This window comes from Rhopalosiphum padi, chromosome 2, assembly GCF_020882245.1.
Source record: "Rhopalosiphum padi isolate XX-2018 chromosome 2, ASM2088224v1, whole genome shotgun sequence".
Lineage (NCBI taxonomy): Eukaryota > Metazoa > Arthropoda > Insecta > Hemiptera > Aphididae > Rhopalosiphum > Rhopalosiphum padi.
In genome coordinates this window covers 50700590-50718636 of record NC_083598.1, presented here as the reverse complement: position 1 = coordinate 50718636, position 18047 = coordinate 50700590, and the positions used below count along the sequence as shown (strand labels likewise).

Sequence of the window (18047 nt, the reverse complement as noted above, 5' to 3'; positions counted from 1 at the left end):
TCTTCTTCGATCGTTTTAACATGTAAATCATTGTGATGTTAGATTAGAAATGTATGGCAGAGCATTAGTAAATTGACTCTTAATAATATAAAATTAAAAATGTATATATCAGTCGTGTTGCAGTAATAAGACTTAAAATAGTGTGGGAAAAAATATTACCAAAAATGGATACTGTAAAAAATACATAGCGCATAATGGCATCGGAATACTATTTGAGTTATTGGTAATTATAAGTTACTAATGTGACTCGCGCGCGTACACGCGGGAATTATTTCTTTATTACACAATTCTAGTACGCAAGCATACGTCATGCAACAGATAATATTTGTCGAAACATTATAAAACCAACTATCATTATATTATTATAATTATATTTAAGTTTATATTTTAGTTTATAAAAGTATACTCTTATATAATACTCCAAAAATATATAGTATACTATATTATATTAAGTATAAGTATTATTCAATAATACATATTATAATAATAATATAATCATTTAATTTCAAGATTTGGCCAGTTTAATCATGATATAGCGTATGAGCTTTTATGACCGTGTGGTGTACAATTATACGCACACCAACATGCAATTAATAAATAATAAATATATTATTGTATATACGATTATTGTTTAATATATAAAATATAAGTTAATTTAGATAATTACATTTACAATTTTATTTATATAAAGTACCGCCAATTAGTTAATTGAATAATCATCGTATAAAACATATTTTCAATCGATGAATTACAATAGTAATTACGAATATAAGTACCTCCTCATTCATCGTAAATGACAAAAATAATTATCGACAATATTAAATTATGGTGGCTAAGTTTTAATAGTTTAAATAGTACCTAAAAATATTTAATAACGTATAATTATCAAGTACAGTACCTATGCAAATGATAATTATAATCACCATATTAATTCTGGTATGAAATTACATATTGTTTAAGCGTTTCAAAACCAAGATAACTCAGATACCCAATTGTAATTAACAATTAAAAACTACGAAATGTTTGACGTAGTAGGTAATATGAGATAAGGATAATTGATAAAAAACTAAAATATATTTATAAATAATTCAGTATAGTTATTTGAGATCCGAATTGTATTTATATTTATTTTTGTCATAGGTTTTAATATTTTATGTAAGTCATGTAACAGGACAATAAAGACAAATAAATCATTCCTCGATGACATCGTGTATTATTATAAAATAATATTCACAATATCATTTTTACGTAAATAAATATAAATGTTAAAAAATATAATCGAATTATAATAGGATTATAATTACTAGAGGATAAGATAATCGTCCTTAATTAAATATGCTACATAATTGCGTACATGTCAGTTAACTTCATTTTGAATTTTCATACTTTTTCAGAAGAATATCATATAAATGTTTTCATCATATTTTATATTTATATCCGATTGCATTATATTGAATAATTCTCCAAATAATTATTAGCTATTACAATTTTAAACAGTGGATTTAAAATTGAAACGATAATCGGCATAACCTAACTGTAAGAGGAGGGGTTACGTACGAAACTTATCTGTAAGTCATGACAAATTTTACAAGCTTAAAAAAGCTTTCTCTGTAATTTATAAGTGGGCCCCAGAATAAAACAATAGCCACGTCGGAATTTGTTAACTAACTGCCGTTAAATCTACCATTGCTTATTTTAATATACTATTTATGAACATTATATTTTTTTTTTTTAATGAACCTAATTATTATTAACCTAGGTTAATGATATTTACTAACGTATTTTCAAACTTATTTAATGTAGGTATTTAAAATACCTATTAACAGTATTAACATAATATATACTTACATACGTATATTTTATCAATCAAAATAATTATTAATTTTATTATTACATACACCATTTAACATTACCCGGCATATTATTAAAACCTAAAAATTAATTTTTCGTTTTTATACTTTAAACGTAACAAAATATGAAAAATATGTGATGAAAACGAAAACATTGATGAGTGTCTAACATTAAATGTATTACCCGGTATATATATATAATATATATGTTTAAATATATCAAATGAATATAGCCGGTTTGGAATTTCTAACTAATAAGAACAATTTAATGGAAAAATTACGTCATTTTTCTATACTTAGATAGTCTAGTAAAGCGATTTTTTGCTCGTTCATAAATTGAAATTTGCACAGCGTCTGCGTAGTTAGATAGATGCATGTATAGGAGGTAATTAAAGTGTAATAAATACGTACTATACTTATTCAACTCATTTTAGATTCTATAAGCAGCGGTGCGAGGAATTTATATTTGGTTTTACAAGGATAAGTGTTCTTTTTGTTTGGTCCGTTATCAATTTTTCAAATAGAAGGAGTGCTCGATCATGACAGTACGTCATTACCTATTTATTGTATTGACCGTAAATTAATTATAGAAACACTGTAGAGAGAAAACGTTTGGTATTTTCTGAACAAAATATTGAAAAAATAACGAACAAATAGCAAAGTTTACGGTACACAGATTGTTTGTTATGTAACAAGATATAATAATATTTAAAAACATGATAAACATTCATATTATTATTATAGGCATGTACTTTTTATAAACTCTAATCAGATAGTTAAATTTTTATAGTCGTATTGTAAGTTGTAATACGAGCCTACTAACTAATAACATAATATTTAGGTATATTAATAATTATTAATTTAAAGAACTATAAACAATAATTTTTATTTCAAATTCGAACTTACACAATATTATTATTCAAATTTATAAGTATCAGTAAATCAATAATAAATAATAAATAATTTATTCTACGTAAAATCTTGAATATATATTTTTTAACGTTAAAATTATTTTCATTCATTGTGTACTTATAATTTTTTGTCGATACATCGTTTTGATATTTAATTTTATAACACGATATATTTACAGTTGGGTTATTTTTCTTTTAATATGTATTTTTTCAGTTTGTATTTTTTAGTATTTACACTTGACATTTTAATATAAGGTTAGTGGTTACTATCATACCATATTCAATTTCAGTGTGTTTTATTTTATGGGTATTATATTATGAATATCTTTTTTTAAATACTCAATAATTCTCTTATTTTCTGTAGCGATCTTTATGGTATTTAATAATCACAAAGAATTTGTTTTTAATTTATCAACGATATAATATTATACCTACGTAATGATTTACTTCAAATTTGTTTGCGTCAGTGATTCGTCAAAGAGAGCGTATTCTACTCTGTATTTACTATACTTCAGAACTTTCTAGCAACAATTTCCCCGCGAATATGGTAGAGAGTATTTAAATAGTATTAAATTTTTTTGCGCAACACATAGTCATGGTAATTATAATGTTCTTGGTTTATAATGTATCATATTATATATTTTAAGCGATTTTACAGACTTGCAAGTTGTTTAGGGCATGAAGTCCCTATAGTCTTGGTAATAACACCGATAACTATAAATATGATTTATACATACTATACTATTATATATGTTTATTTTTTAATTATAAAATATTAACGAGAAATTACCTATTTTTGGTAATTTATTACTTTGAGACAGAGACAACTAGAATTTGTTTGAAAAACATCAATTATTTAAAGAAACGTCGTCTTCGATATCGAATTATTAAATTTTACGCATTTATATAATATGCATGTTAAATTGCTTAGCGACTACATATGTACGATAAACCTGCCTACATTAATAAATAAATTATAATATATACGCACAGCCGGTGTACCTATATTAGTCATGGGATACATTTGATTTGTTAACTTTCTAAATAAATATCCTTATTACTATCACGATTACATGTTACAATATATTTTAGTTCTCAAGTCGATATTTTAAGTTTGTTATTTCCTCAGATACTATAATATTCGTAATAATATAGACGTGATAATAGTTAACTTTAACCTAAATACATCGTATAATAATATAATTTAGTATTGAAATTATATTCTTTTTTCAATATGCTTTAGTAATATAAATCATTCTGCCATGCGTATATACCATGTATCTATGTGTAAAGATACATTGATCATAAGTCTTTTAAAACAATATTTAAACATTTTAAACATAGTAACAAATATATGTATTTGGAATGTATTAAAAAGCATATAGAATAATTAAAAAAAAAATATTTAAGAATAAATAGAAATAATTTACATGTATTTAAATACATTTTTAATTATACTAGTAAAAATATTTTTTTGAAATTAGTAATTAATAATCTAATATAAAAATGTAATATTTAAGTATTAAAAGAACTTTATACTACTTAATTTTTTACTGAAAAATTAACAAATACAAATGTGTTATATTTTAATTCTGAAATATTTCAATATTTTCAAATACAAATATGTCCAATGCAGTATTTAAAATACTTTTCAAATGGCTACTTAATTTAAAAAGTATTTTAAATGTTAATAGTGTTTTAAATACATATATATCTAAATACTCTACTACTCTAGAAGACTATTGAACAGTGAACTGTTCTACTGGTCGTAGAACATCTCGTATTTAAGGAACTCGCGGGTGTTAATTACCTTTCTCTACACGATGTCCAAATAAAAAAAAACTCACAAGTGAAATTCTAAGCCTCTAGGCACGCAATAGATATAAAATGACAATACAGTAGATCTTCATTAATTCGGACCCCATTAGACCGGACTTCGCTTAATCAAGACAGCTGATTAAGACTGTTTTTGTGTTTATTTTATTCTAAAATACAAGCTATAACAAGTTCCACAAATTTAAATACGATGTATGTACCTATTTTGTACCACCTTATAAATTATAATACATATTATTAAATCTATAATACACGTATTTTGGTAATTTTGTTTAATCTGGACTTTCGTTAAAACGGACAACTTAGAGCCCTAATTAGTCCAAATTAATTTCTACTGCATATTTAATATACTTATACATATATGGGTATGATATACATGTGTATAACAATAACAGGGCGTTTCACCAAACATATTCTCCCTCGTTAATTCCTTCAGTAATGAATTTATTAAAATTCTGATTTTTGAAACATTTAAGTATACCCGAAGACTATATTTTACTATAGTTTTTTTTATATAAGTATTATCTGCTAAAGAATGTACAGATATAAACTTTTTTTTCAAATGAATATGATCCGTTTTTTCTGTAAATTGATAAACAGACGGCTTTCAAAGCTTTTACATACCCTTCACACCCTAATACATTTTCGCATTGTAGTTCAGAAAACATAGTAATAACGACTATAAATATTTTATTGAATTGATACTGTGTGTTAATGTCAATAATATTAACTAAATTGATTATTAATTTTAAAAATAAATACAAATGCAGTTACACCTTATAGTTAATTTCACAATATCGTTGATTTCAATATAAATTATTTAATAGATTATAGTAGTTGTTGTCATCATTTTAAGGTAGTTTATTATTTTTTTATAAACAAATGTGTAGGTAGTCAATTTAATTAATTTGAAAGATTATATGTTCATAACATAATGAATTAATTTTATATGTAAGCTTCAAATAATATGAGTTTTTTTATGAATAATAAAGCTATTTTATCCAAGTGTTTTTTGGTGAATCAACATGTATAACACTATGATCACACTGATACCTATGGTGATGGGATATTTTGTACGCGCGTTTACGATTGTCGATTGACCCTGTATACCTACTATAATGAAATATTATGCTTATGTGCGTGTGTGTACGGTGCTCCTGTGACGTTATCTCTCCCTCACAGTCTTGAATCTATTACTATATATGTGTGTATATTGTTCTGTTCGGTATTTCAGCATGGTTAAAATAAACCGTATTATAGTATAAAAACCTGGGTTGAATTTATTGTTAGGTTAGATAGAATATAAACAACAAAATAAATATTTTATTAGTTGCTATGCTATAGCTATATAAGCGGCTGACTTTGGTTGGAACAAAAATTAACAAACATAAAATACGTCGCTAAATCGTAGTATCATTGAGTATATATGGTAGTATCTAGATTTTAATTTAGGTACACACCTCATCAGTTCACAAGAAAATCTGTGTTCGTGTACTTTGGCATATTACTATATATGAATTAATTTGACCGATATGGGCAACCAGACCGCAGGGGATTGGATATAGCGCTTGGTGTATTTTCGAACGTTATTCAAACTACACTATAAACAGTCTAAACTTTCCTATGATATTTCTATAAGAACGATTCTAGGAACTTTTTTAAAGATCGATAATCGATTCATTCATTTTTGAGTCTATGAGCTAAAAACAAACATGTATTGCCTTTTTTTGTACATTTTAATAACAAACAATTAATTAAATACTATTTTCTTGTATTTAAAACAATTCAATATTAACGATTGAGGGATCGGTAATCTACTTAATTTTTTTTTAAAAACTTTTTTTCTGTACTTAATGGCAACCATATATGTAAACAAACAAAATTAATTTTTGTGAATCAAAACGAAATTATTTACTATAATAACCTTTAAAGGTTGAAACAAAAATCTAAAGGCACTCTTCACAAGTCTCAAGGAATATGTTGATATATCTTTATTGAAATAAGTTCATCAGTAATTTCTGAGATTAGTAGATTCAAACATACAGACTATATTTAGCTTTTTAATATAAATATATAGACATATTATAGGTATTATATTATTATGTTAAAAATTTGATACATAGTTAACTCTCAAATGTCGAAACTTAAGTTTACAAATTCAAGAAATGAAGTTTTATTGTAACGGTATTTTAGTGTAATATGGTTATTATTTCAAAATGATTTCAATGAGTTCAATATATTGACGTTCGATATAATAAGAATCTGCTATATATTATACAATTATTAGTATCATACATTTAAACCAAACAATTAAATTGTTACATTCCAATAGTTAAACCACTTAAACCATAAAATTTCATAAATAACGTGTAAAAGCGCTTATTATTTATTGGCTATAACAATAAATAAATAAAAATATTATAAATATACGAATTTTAATATCCTAAAAGATTAAAAAATAAGAAATATGCTTTTAAAAATATTATATAATTATATATATGGTAATAATAACACAAAACTTTGAAAATTCTCTTAAAAATTGTTTTTATCTTATTGTTATTTGTTAAATGAACATGATTAAATAATATACCAATTAATATTTACACAATTTAACGTAATCGCGATTAATGCCAGTCGTAAATTAAATTATCCATCTATATTCTATATAGTATAAAGTATTGTAATATAATATATAATAACATATTATATTTATCTATGCGTGACAAACATTTGGTTTTTCAGATGGTAGTGCAGTCTCTTATAGGTAAGAACATTTAAAATAATAAAAATAAAATGACGAAGCAAAATAAATAATTATTAATATAAATAACCTATTTACTATGAAAAATAAAAAATGGTTTGACGATAAAAACAATTTTTCTTTTTAAATTTTGGCTGCTCAGTAAAAAAAAAAACGTCAAATGACGCCACTAATTCAAGCGTTGTTTTGGAGAGGGGGATTAATCATGAACAAAGATCAAAACGACGACTTACATTACGTGAATCCAAGAGTGCCCTCAAGGCTGGTGTGAGTTGCACTAATGAGTGTTTTCGAATGCAATGTAGTTTGTAGCATTTCTAATATATACGAGTTTAGTAGATCCGGGAGTTGACAATTGGCTTACCTACATTAAGTACAGGTTGTCAGGTTAGTGCTCAAGATTGACGGATAAACATTAGGGACTCGACGTTCGACTACTTCGCATATCAGTCGCCTACGCGACGAATCGATTAGACGAACAAAATGATTTGGTTCTCCATTATTGTGACTTCAGAGAAGACGTGAGCGTACCGATGTTTCAACGTTTGGTCTTGTGAGGGACGCGCCACGCGCGCGGGGTAATTGAATCGAATTGTGGCGCACTGCGCATTTGTTATTATTACAACAATATATTTCATCGTTCATATTGGATAGGCACAGTGAACGAAATTCATATATACAGTGATATTACGTAAAATGAATTTCATTATCGAAAAACCGCGATAACAGAGCGAGTGTATCGGACAGGCGTGTGTCCGTGTTACGGATCAACACCGAACTGAACCGAACTGATATCTACATACCTATAATTATTTTACATTTTTCAATTATTTTTTTTTTATTATTATTATTTTATAATCTGTTACATTATGTATTATATCAGAACAGTAAGTGAATGTGATAGAGGTTGATTTTTAACATAAGCTTAACAATATAGTTTAATATTCTTATTCTTATTAATTATTAAAAACTAGTAGTAAAAGATAAATTATTTGAATAACTATTTACACAATTATATTATTATTTATTATTGTATGAGTGTATGACAATGTGTTCTAATGTACTTCTAGGTAAGCAGATTACAACCACCATATTTTTAGTGTTTTATGGGGGATTACCAGCTGATTATAATATCCTTTAGCTATAGAATTCATGTGAGTTTGAGAATTTTTTTTGAATCGTTTGTAATACGTTTTAGTTACTTATTATTATAAAATTGAGTGATTGCAAAAGAATAAGTGCTTTGTTTATAGTTTCAAGAGTTTTAAAATAAAAACTTTGAAGTAAAAATTATAGACTTGTTGGCTATTGTTAAATTTTATATTTTAATTAAATGCATCAAAAAAAGAAATTCAATTGATTTGTACATGCAATTTTAAAAACAATATTAAAGGCCTATTGAATATTATTGAGTTTTAATTATTTTTAAACTTAATTATAATTTTAAATGGATTTACGTATACAATTTATAAAATGATCATAATTTTAATACATATACGTTTTGAGTATTATTAAACATAATATTGAAAATGTTTATATCATATTTGATTTATTAGAAAATTTTTAATGATTTTATATCTTTATTTAAAATCGATTTAAATCCCTGAGTGTAATTGTATAGAAATAAAATATAACAAATACAACAGTATTCTTGTTTAAAAATAAATTATATAGACGCCATACAATACTATTAACATTAAAATTTAGTTAGGTATGTATAATTTTTTTTATTTAATAACAATAATAATAACAACAAATAGTGTACACAGAATAACATAATATACTCAATATTATACTCATCTAGTACATAATACTATAACATTATAACTATTATGAATATTAAAGTTTGGAAGTAACACGGCGCTCCGTGTAGGCAATTATGATGTAGATCTACATTTTTTGATAAACATAACAACGGCCATCAATACTTAAAATAAATAATAATATACTTATCGTTCTGCATATTATTGATCTTATATTGAAGGTTATATCATATTTATATTTATGTAAGTATTTATATAATAATACTCAAATGTGACAATTAACTAGTTAAAAAGTTTATGTCAAGTGAAATAGTTAATTATTTAATTAACTGAACAAATTAACTAATTTAATTGACTATTGAAATATTTTGGTTTTTTATCAGTTGGCTTAAAAAATTTCCTTCAAGTTACAATTAAAAATGTTTTTGAAATTTTGGTTTTTTTGGTTTTATACATTAATAAATTATTTATATTTTTTTTAATTGAGAAATCATAGGCTATTAGTCCCATTAGAAAAATTAATTAAATAGTTATTTTACCGAGGAAATTCAAACACAATAACGTTTTCACTATGTTTGGTGCCTTTAATATTTATTTTGGAATCAAAATATAGAATTATTATCAAAGGAATCTTTAAAGATTTAAATAAATATTTTTTAATACCAATGTACTATATATTATTATAATTTATTATTTTAGCATAAAACAATGAAGGTTAGAGTAAATTTTTGTTTTTGTTTTGGATCTTTTCTGGATCCACTCTGATACTTTTATGAACACTTTGTGCCTTTGTAAGATTAGACCCTTTTTGTCCAGTAGCGTTACACAGAAAATTTTTCACCTGTTTGAATGTCGAGAAAATTTTTTCATAACTTTTTCGTTTTTAGTGGAAATAGGCTTTGGAGGATACAGGTAACATTTGGTACTAATGCTAAAATAATATAATAAAGATTAGAAAGATCGGGACAATTTGGCTGCAGAAATAAGCTAACATATATCAAATAAATGATATAAAGTTAAGTTTTCCAAAAGTTGTTTAAAATAGTTTTATGGTCAATACATATAGATTTGATATGAATAATAAACGAGTCAAGATATTATGGAATAAATATAGATACGCAATACTATTTTTCGGAGTCATCAGTTTGAATTTTTATTCTATTTTTTTTTTTGTAAATTTGATATTCTTGGTTTCTTCAAATGTCATTCAAATTTTGTTAGCGATATGTATTGTTCTTACGAAAATTTCATCAAATTCATTATAAGCATTTTCACTAAATAATTGTAGTTCGTTCTTATATATCATATATATTTCTAATATATCTTGAGTCCAACTCATAGCCATCATTATGTTAATGTTGATTTTTGAAGTTATATGCAGTGCTATAATCAATTATTATAATATTGAAATTTATAGAAATAAATTATACCTAAAATATTTTGTACAGTTAACGTGTATAATATTTGTATAAGCATCATCTACTATGTAGATTCTACATTATGTTTAATATAAAATAAAATTAAAATTTAATTTCTTTAATAACCATTTTTGGGGGGTGGGGGTGGGGGGAGGCGTAACTACACTATTGGCGAAACGAAATACTACTTATGCATCAATCGTATGAGTATCCATTATCACGCATAAAATCTAAATTGCGTGATTTAAATCCACCTTATGATTTATTATTTAATAAATATGATAAATAATTTTTTTCTAAGTAATTTTTCGGGTGATTTCTATTTGTTTTTGTATAATATTATTTTTATAACAAATTACAAGTTACCAAATTAAATAATTTTTATTGTAACTTATAATTATTACATAACTAATTATGTGAATTATGTAGGTTTTTTTTTGTGATGTCAATTATTAATAAAAAAAGTGGTTTGAGGAGGCAAATTGACACATGTATTGTTGTCATAATTGTAACTCAGATAATGATGATGAAAATTAGTTCTACAAATTGTGAATTATTGTTCTATCAGTTGTAGTATTACACATTTTAAGTGAGTCAACCAAGTTAGATTATTTTTCAAAGTTAACTTAAAAAATTCTAACATATTTTTATATTTGTTTTAAAAATAAATTCATTTTTAACTATTGTATAATTAAAAATGAAGACTTCTAATAAAATTATTTTATATTAAAATAGTTTATCTATATTCTATACCCATATCAGTAAATATATTTAAAATCTGTTAGAAATGTTAAAAAAAATATACACAATTTATAATGTTTAATATTTTTTGTTTTAATTATAAATACAATAATTATTAAATAATTATTATTAAAGAACAATTGACAAATAATTCTTTAACAATTAAATGAAAAATTGAATCTTTCCAAATATATACTTAATTTAAAATTTTTTTTAAATACTAGGAGAGTATAAAACTTAAGTAATAAACATTTACTCAAAAATTTTACTAGACTGATGTATTAACTGATATATACTGAGTATATCAATACTTGGTCATGAAGTTAGCACCACCTCCTCGGTAAAATTATTAATTACCTAATCTAAAGTAGTGCAAATTAATTAAAAATCGTTTATATACATAATCTCGCAGTCAAGGCAATAAATAATAATAATTAGTAATGGTTACAAATTACAATCATATAATCGATATAATCACATTTCCTAATATTTCAGAAAACATATATGAACTATTAAAATATTCATACCTAACTAATAAGAAATTAATACATATAACTCTAAATATGTTTTATGGACTGCACATTTTAATTTAGAACTACACGTTAGCACAAGTCCTGAGTATTATTATACTTAACAAATATAATTATTTTTAATTTACATGAATATTTTATTTAAAATAAAAGTTGATTTAGTTATTGTTATAGTAGCATATAGTAGCTACTTGCCTTCGTTACGACTTTTATAACGCATTTGATAATAGTACCAGAGGAATTAAATTTTGAAACAAGGATAACTTATTATTATTTTTACGTATGTTCTAGTGTCGTTAAAATGAGATTTGTCATCTTGACAACGTCTGTGATTTTGCAATATGCAGCTTAAAGACAGAACTTTTGAAGTTACCTCAGACGCGAAAAAATATTGATTTTCAGTCATGTTGTAAGGCTCCCTGTAGACGACTTCGTGATATTTTTGTCACGAAATTAAACACAAATATTTACGGTTAGTATGATATATCTTAAGAGTTTCAAGCTATACAAAACAAAATACGAAATATCATTAAAATAAAATAATATTATAAAAATATTAATGTTACATTGTGCAGATCATACATCACCGTTTCTTGTAAAATAATGGATGGTTCGATGGTGTTTTGATGTAAATGTATTTACGTACGGTGTATTTTTGTGGGACATCCCCAATGTGGCAATGTCTGAGTATGATAATATATTACCTATAAATTTATATTTTTATTTAATACATACTGTACAATTAAATAGAAACGGAATTATGTTTAAAGCTGTTTTAATTTTCTTAGTAAATATATTTCATAATTAAAATGGTATTAAAAACTGTGTTACATTGATACACTGATATAATAACACCATAAGACATAATTCAAATACATTATCGATGACACCGGCAATAATAATTTATCGATAATTAGTATCATCGAAATACACAAAAAAGAACAATTTTTAATAATTAATCAAATTACTGATTGTAAAAATGTCTTCCGCATTATTTTTAGACCAATATTTCATACAAGAATTTATATATACTTTTGATCACTCTTATTCTATGTGATGCCCCAAAAACACATGGCAAGTTAAATATTCATTTTAATTAGTAAATAACTACCTACTCTATTGTTATACTATTGGTTTTAGATAGTTAAAATTTAGAATTTTATAAATTATAACACTTAGTAACAATGTTGTGTTCAAAGACGATAATGCGGCGCACTTTTCATACAATAATAATAGTATGAAAAAAAAGAATTGAATTAAAAATAGTAACATTATAGACATTATAGTAAAAAATTATTAACGCAGATGTATGTATACAAATATTTTTTAATATTGAATTTTCCATAGTTATGGTTTTATTTGTTTTCTATTTTCACTTCAAATGCCTGTAGCTTAAACAATTAATTAATTATTTTTATGTGTTAAAGTAATATTTATTATATGTTAAATGTAGATATACTAGAATTCTATTTTATAGAAATATTGTTACGACGTAGCTCCATCATATTCACTTTTAAAACTATCTAGCTAGGGCTCTACATAGATTTGTACATAAATGTGAGTATACAAGGTAATTCGTTTAAGTATGTACACTTATTTATTCAAAAAGTTCAAACTTTTTTGATTATAATATTTTTTGAATAATTTGGTATCATTGCAAAAATATATTTGAACAAATTGTAATTTTTATCGTCGTATATATAATATATGTATATTTTTTTAATTGCCAATATACTTTTTTACTTTTATACTGAAATAAATAGTTTTCAGAGTATTTCGATAAGTACGTATAAAGAACAAATTACAAACTGGTATTACTAATTAGTTATATGCAAGTATTCAGTTATAACTTATAAGTTTAGATGAATTTAGTAGGTATATCACAGTGACAGGGATACTCCGCTTATCCAAACTTTAAATAGGTTATTATTTAATTTTTATTTTTTACGAGCTTTGTTGGGTAGCTGCAGTTTTTTATGCTTACATTAAATATAAAAAAAAATTGATGTTGTAGTTATACTTTTATTATTATTATAACATAGGTATTTAATATTTATTCGTTTTAATTTATAAATACTTAAATAAACCACTGGCTTGACATTTTTATGTATTGAAATATAAAATTTAAAATGTATGCTTACGTTCAAAAAAGTAAAAACTTAAAAAAATTATAACTATAACAAAAATTGTAAGAGTATTATTGTTTTACAAAACATGAAAAAAATATTTTTTAAATAAGTTAAGTTAAAACATTTCCAATCAACGAATGTAGGCATTTAAAAGCATCACCTTGTATTTATGTATATAAGCACTTTGAATATGCGTGATCCGACGAGACAAACCATTGATTCAGTGCCAAAAATGCGAGTCCGTGAATCCGACGCATTTCAATTTTAAGCATGACATAATGCATTGTTCTAGAGTGTTTTGCACCGTACGTGTGTTCATTTTTGTCGTTATTTTTAAGTTTTCAAAAATCTATAAAATACGACCCGGGTATTTCGTGGAAATATAATATATTATATGAAATTATGTTATTATAAATGCGATTATAATATACATACACGCATGTATGTAGAGCCACATATATACACGATATATGTCTTACGTGTTTGTGCCAATCAATATATATTTTTACCGAGTGATTTTTTTTCTTTTAAAAAATGTGATTTATAAGTTTATAGGTTTCAAGAGCGGATAGAGAATAATATTTATACTGAGTGATTCACCAAGATTCTCACCCTTACCCTTTATAATATAATATAATTTTAATTTTTGAAAAATTTAAATATGCAAGTCTACTTTACAAATACTTGGATTTTTTATAACAAGTTATAAGCAGCACTTTGGTGATACAAATTTATTTATTTATTTTTTTTTTAAATAACAGATACTATTTTTATTGTAAACTGTTAGTTTGATAATTTTTAGAAATTTTTTTTTTTATTAAATTCAAAATTTGAACGAATAGTTTCTTAGTTAAATACATTATGTATTAAGAATAATAATTTTTACTAAATTATCCAATAATTTTTCATAAAATATATTCAATTCTTAATCTATTACCTATTATATTAGGACAATTTTTACAAATTACAAAATTATTATTATAAATAAATATTAATTATACCTACCTTATTTATTCTAAATCTATTATCATATACTTTTATTGATAGTACTATATACGCTTAATAATTTAGAAAATAATGTAGCTGGAATTCGATTTGTATTCATACTTTTTTTATGAAAAAATATATCCTTAATAATTTATAATTAAAAATGATGATTAGTTCTTGAATGAAAAATGTAGTTTTCCACAGTAAAATTTTTAAATTTCCCAATTAATAAAATAGAAATTATAGTCTTTAATTACTATACTTAAAAAATGTTTAATGTCATAATTTAAATAAAATTCACAATTTAATGAAAAATAGGGGCAAGTATTCTCGGTGAGTCACAATAATCCACTCTGTATGTATTTGGAGTGTAGGTAAGTGTATACGTACAAAACTGCGAACAGAGTAACTCCCTGTATTAAAAAATATTATATAGTGCATAAATGACTGTTTATAATTGCTTTAATTAAATCTTATCTCGTGTAAAAGTCGTTTATTTAATATAACACCCGTGTAAGATAATTATTATTATACTACTTATTCTAATTCACTAGTGGTAGGCATCAGTCGTAAATTGTTGAGTTTTATTTGAACGCCCTCAATCTATATATATATATGTATGTATGTTTAATATATATGTATTATGAATCCTCAGTAACCTAACTTTAAATCTGACATAGAATGTTATTTATTATGTTTGCATTCTAAATTGAAAAAAATATTTGTTTATTGTTTTCACTGTTTTCAGTGTTTTTTTATATATCAACATTTTCATCATATTATATTTAAGCAATTAGAAATACATTTTTAAAGTAATATTCTAAGATTTTTAACACATTTTTTTTTTGTTCGTTAAAATCATATCCCTATTTATTATATATTATTTTAAATTATTGTGTCCTCGTACAACAGAATGATAATAATAATTATAATATATTAACCGTCAACCTGGTGCGATGATATGTAGGTATACCTATATGGCCGAGTTATTAATAATTTTTCGAGAATTCGAGACCTAACACCTAATGCGCAAGCGTTTCGCCTTCGGATATATGTGTCGTACGCGTCGGTGCGAACTTGAAAACCTGGAAACATATTAGTATATTATGTACAGTGTGACTCATAGGTAGTGCTTACTATTCCAATTTTGTATTTTATTATGTATTTTTTTTTTAAATTTTGATTTTTGGTCTTAATAGTATTTAATACATTTTACTTTATTAAAATAACGGAATAATGGTTATTATTAATTCAACATACGATTTTAAGCCTACAGATTTAAAAAGACTAATAATTAGGACTTTTTTTAGTCTGTTTATATGTTCCATGCACTTTAATATTGGGTTTCACTTCAAAGTGGCGATTTGAGTTTTATCGTCCTTTTGAGATTGTAGTTTTTAGTAAACTTCTGCTTCGTGTTCTTAAATATTTCAAAAAAAATTATATATTTATGGATGATCAGTGTAGATTGTAAAATTGATATTTCAAGTGATGATAGTACAATACTGGACCATATTGGTAGTCCTTGGATAGTTCAAAGGTTGCCTTGCTCACTCCAGATATGTGGTGGATATTTGTTATCATTCTCAATAACATTTTATAGTTATAAATAGTTCCATTTTACGTATAAGTTTGTACCGTACACATACTGCATAGTTCTCTCGGATGATTAGGTATTAAAAATCATCATAATTGGTTATGATACGATGCAATAAAACTAAATTTCAACTGAATTCAATCACTGTTATTTATGAAATGGAAAAATACCTACATCAAATTTTAAGAAACTAGAATATATAATGAGTGTCAAATTTAAAATTCTAATTTATAGAGAGTGCAACCGGTACAATATTGTAACAGTTAATGCAGTTTGTTTCACTGATTTTGTTCCATTACTAAGGTATATAAGCGCAAATCAATTTGAAGTTCTTGAATTATAGAAAAAAATTAGATGATTTTGCGCTTTTATAGGTACATCGCTGTCTCTCTCATAAGTGCGTAACACGTAATATAGCAATTGTACATTCGAAAGTTCACATTTAGCTTCGTCAGTATTAACATTAACGTGAACTTAATGCTTTGATGTTATCGAACAATTAAATATAAGAACATTATCCTTATTTTTGCATAAGTTTTCAACGATATTTAAATTTTTAAGCGAGTTTTCAATATTTTCTGTGTTATATTTTACATAGGTTACTCATAACTCACTTGAGAACTGTTGAATATTGTAAAAAAAAAAAAAAAACAAGACATAGCTTATGTTAACACAGATAATGTTCGTGCCTTTAAGTTTAATGATGGGTCAATCCACTCTAATATTAAAGCTAACAGCATAAAATCAGTTCTGCTGAACGCAAATTTGTCGTATTGTCAGGCGTACTTATAATACGGATACAATAAATGCTGGTGTGTCCTCTAATTAAGGACCATATTTTCAAGTAGGTACTACAGAGTTTTTTACGGAATTTAAAAAGTGTTTTGCAGCTTAAAATCTTTTTTTTTTCAAATGCGGACTTCTATTGTATACCGTGAAATGTTGAGCAGGGGATTTTTTTTTAAATATTGATATACACCTAAATCAAAATTCAACTGGATATAATGTATATTTTAGTTAATATAAACCTTATGTACAAAGGCGAAAGGATATAATATGGTCCATAATAATTTATTTAAAAGTTATAAGTGCTATTATAATTTTAAAATTAAAGAAACCAATATTTATCATATAAAGGTTTTATATTTTTTATTTAAAATTATCATACTAAATTAGAGGAATAGTATTTAATACTACTTAATATTATATTTTATGTTTTATAATAATACATACTTGTTAAATAATTAAAGACTTATTTTATACTCTGTTCGCGTTTTCTGCTATTTTAAAAGATACCATGTATTATATTTAAATATTTTTATATGGTTTATTGTAGACGCTGACATAGTTAATATATACAATTATCATATATACAATAAGTATATGTGATAAGAATTGATGGAAAACATAAATTCTACTATCGAGAATCTACTATTAAGTGAAAAAAACAATATTGGAATCCCTACATTTTTTTCCACTAAGAATGCACATAAAAAAAACCGAAAACTTTTTGAATATATTTAT

At 24.5% G+C, this 18047-nt stretch overlaps 1 protein-coding gene across 5 annotated transcripts in view; it reads left to right on the top strand.

The window, feature by feature from the left end:
• LOC132920572 (calcium release-activated calcium channel protein 1-like) overlaps nt 1-18047 on the top strand; it is a 61024-nt gene that overhangs the window by 24859 nt on the left and 18118 nt on the right. For 2 of the 5 annotated variants that reach the window (XM_060983063.1, XM_060983061.1), the window contains exon 2: nt 12102-12282. The exons of the other annotated variants lie outside the window; for them this stretch is intronic. The gene's annotated coding sequence lies outside the window, so the exon portion shown is untranslated. The remainder of the gene's footprint in view (nt 1-12101; nt 12283-18047) is intronic. 5 annotated transcript variants of the gene reach the window in all.